Source organism: Nymphaea colorata, chromosome 8 (genome assembly GCF_008831285.2).
Source record: "Nymphaea colorata isolate Beijing-Zhang1983 chromosome 8, ASM883128v2, whole genome shotgun sequence".
Taxonomy (NCBI): Eukaryota; Viridiplantae; Streptophyta; class Magnoliopsida; order Nymphaeales; family Nymphaeaceae; genus Nymphaea; species Nymphaea colorata.
Genome location: NC_045145.1, coordinates 17,263,466 through 17,267,119, shown reverse-complemented (window position 1 = coordinate 17,267,119; position 3,654 = coordinate 17,263,466).

Genomic DNA, 3,654 nt, shown 5'->3' with positions numbered 1-3,654 from the left:
TCTCTAGTCTTATGTTTCTGACTGAAGAGCTAGCAGGTGTTACATCAAATCTCAACTAGCCATTTTTTAGTCTGATTTTTCCGGTAGTCTTGTGCTGATGACTCGGGGTTCATAGTTGGTGACTTGGTGCTCCATTCGGGGTCTTTGCATCAACTATCAAGCGAAGAATTCATGATGTAGTCTGCCGATTCCTCGTTATTTATTGAGAGAGGAAAAAAAAGGAAAGAATAAGACAGTGATGTGACTCAAATTGTCAAAAAGGAAAAAGGAAAAAAGAAAAAAAAATCTATTCGCGTCCACATCAAGCCACGTGTATGACATCAACCAAAAAAAATCGTTCGAAAAAAAATAATTTTACCAAGCGTAGGGTTTGACGCATCATCGACCAATGCAACATACAAGGAAGGAAAAAGGGTTTTGAGGGAGAAACTGAAGTGGTGGATGAGAAATTTTGGATGAAGAGACTAATAGATAATACTTGCTGAAAAAACTAACAAATAAATAAAATATTACGTAAAATTAATGTATTTTCGGTACTTATCTCACAGCTCTAAGAAGAATATTGGTCATATTTGCTCGTAGGAGAAACATGACCAAGTTTGTCAACTGCAATATTACGTCGTCAAATTTTTTGATAGATTTTTATATTCAACTACTTGAATACACACACTCATAAGATAGAGAGAGCGAATGATTTTTCAGTGCTTTAATATGCCCTTAGCTGCCTCGTTCTAAAACGAATCATTTTTTCCATTATCAAACGATATGGATAGGTTTAGCCACTTTTTTTTTTCTGTTAAAAATGGTATTTTATATCATATTTTTTAGAAATAAGAACACGATTTTATAACCCATCAGGTTTCGACGCATCGTAAGTCATTTTAACGCCCTTGATTTTTCTTTATACATTCAAATGATGTAATTATGTAGTTAAAATTGGTTTAAATCATTTGATCACTAAGCGATGCGAACCAACATAATGAAGACACTCGGACAGTAGATCGATAAGAGAGTGACTTTAGATTTTAGATTCAATTAAGGTTTCTAATTTGACGCTCTTTGGATTTCCCTCTTGTCGCCACTTTGATATGTTCATTTAGACCGTTAAATTAAAGCCAACACCAAGTATCGACGTAGACTTGAACTCTAGGGGTAGGAGAAGAGGAAGAACATTGTAGTCCCTCATTCAAATAGTGTGTATGCCCACCCGCTTGCTCGGCAGAAAACTCATACATTTTGCTAGTTAAATTGAAAGAGATCAATATTCCAACACTCAGGGGCTTGAGCGAGAATTTTTCTTAGGGGCGGGCCAAACAGTCCAACGAACTTATCTAGGTAGGGTCAAACTAAACCCGAATATAAAAAATACAATACCCAATTAAAAATTTTTAATTTTTATAATGTAATTTTTTTGTTCGAGTTAATTGGCGTGGGGCCAAGCAGCCCTCCCTCTGCCCCTGCCAACACTCAAGCGCATCCATTTATATGGTGCAGATTGTTTTGTGGATATCTAATCTCACATAAAACTTGTCACTACTTTTAAAATTCATTTTGGGCATGTGTCACATCTGCCATTTCCAACAAGAAACTCTATTCACAAGGCTAGGAATTTCCATCATTCCATTGACTCAAACCTTAGCGCAGTTAGTGTACACTGTACAGAGTTGTGAGTTCAAAATAATTTCATGGGCATTATTCTCTTATAAGAAGCTTATGCTGAGGGCCGTTGTAAACCCCACGAAAATGCTCAGCTGCCAGTTTGTCAACATTCTTCAGCCAAACATTGGCACAAATTTGTTTATAAGGAACAAGTAAAAGCCAATTGAGTCTGGTCATTGCTTATCTGATTCTTATACATGGCCAATAAATAATCTGCCCACTTTTGGTCAAAGTAGCCTCGGATCTTCATCAAACAAATACTTTTGATAGATTCGGATCTTACGCTCTGTTTAGATGAAAGGAAAATAAGGGAAATGGAAGGAAACAACAATCAATATTTTCTTTGGTTGATCATTTAAGAACAAAGAAAAGAAAAGGAAAGTAAAAAGCTTGTTTAGTTGTAAATGAAGAAAAATGAAAGATAATGAATTGAAAGAATGTACTAATATAAGTTCAATCTCTCCAAAATCGAAAAGGTTTGATAAGAAAATGAAAGACTTATGACTTTCTACCATATATACCATTTCTTTCTTTACATGCATGCATAAACAACGTTTTATGTGATAGCATCATAGAGTCTATTTTTACTTCCGTTTAGGTAAACCATCACAACAAATAAATCTCTTATGTTTTTTGTCAATCTTGTAACTACCATTCACGACACCCCTTTTCTCCTCTTCATAAAGGTATTATTATAAAATAATATAAATTTTATTATTGTTTTTTATATTTTTTTTCTTCATAAAGGTGTTATTATAAAATAATATAAATTTTATTATTGTTTTTTTATATAATCCAAGCACGTTTTAGTAATTTATTCATTTTTAATCACATATTTCATTTTCTTTCAGTTCATTTTATTTTTATTTATATATATATTTTTTTTCGACTCCTCCCTCCCCCTAGCCGACGCTTAGTTGCAGCAGGATTTCAGGAGTTCGTGATATTAGGTCGGTCTTGGCCGAGATCTTTTTGGTTGGTGGTCTCATCGAAAGCGACCCTAGGATGGATCCCCCCACAATACAATTACTCGAAGCGCATCGCCTTGGACCGCACCGAAGAGCAACCTCACCTTCTTCCGCCTCTCCATTGTCTTGTCCCGGAAGAAACGCGAAATGACCATTTTAGACTCAACGCTAGAAGATATTTGCAAATGACGGGACTCCCTTCATGATTTCATCCGGTCCTTGCAGTCAAACTTGCGAAAGTCACTACTTAGATGACCACAAATTAAGATTCCCCACCAAATCAACTTGATTTTGCTAATAACCTCAAAGTGTTGACACACAATGTCCAATTTGGAAGGTAAATTTCCCAAAGCAGAGGATTTTTCCCCTTTTCCTTTTTTTTTCTGCCAAACAAAAAAAAAAGGTAGGTAAGGCTTGATATCCAAGGCGCCTTTGATGGGAAGGAAGGAGTTTTTTTTTTAGTGCTACTTCTTGAGAATTGTTCTTCTCCAACATATATATTGGCGTGAAAATACAACCATACCTTATGGTGGTGAGGCAGCCGTAATTTTTTGATTGAGACACATTAATACATAATTACTCAATTTTAAACCATTCAAATAATCACATGTCTTTCAAACACATAGTAAAATGAATGAACGAAGCTTATATGTAATAAACAGATTGTGTTGGTTCGTGTGTGCAACTGCCACACCTGGCTCTGCTTACGGACATGCTCGACAGATTAAACTCAAACAATTCATGTAACCATATATAAGTTCGCAAACAGCTTTATATATACATTATAATTTGCTTAATTTCGGCAAAAAAAAAAAGCATTGTAAACAGCTAAAAAATGATGGACATGGGAGGAATTTTCACATAAGTACAGGCACCAAAAGGATAATAAATATCAATTGAAATCCAAAAGGGTAGAAAAGAAAGGAAGTCCTATTTATGTAATTAGCTGCACGCTTAGGGTGAGTATGTTGTTTCCATCAAGAAAGCGAGCGAAACTCTCCCGGCTATTAAATGTCCGAAGTCGATC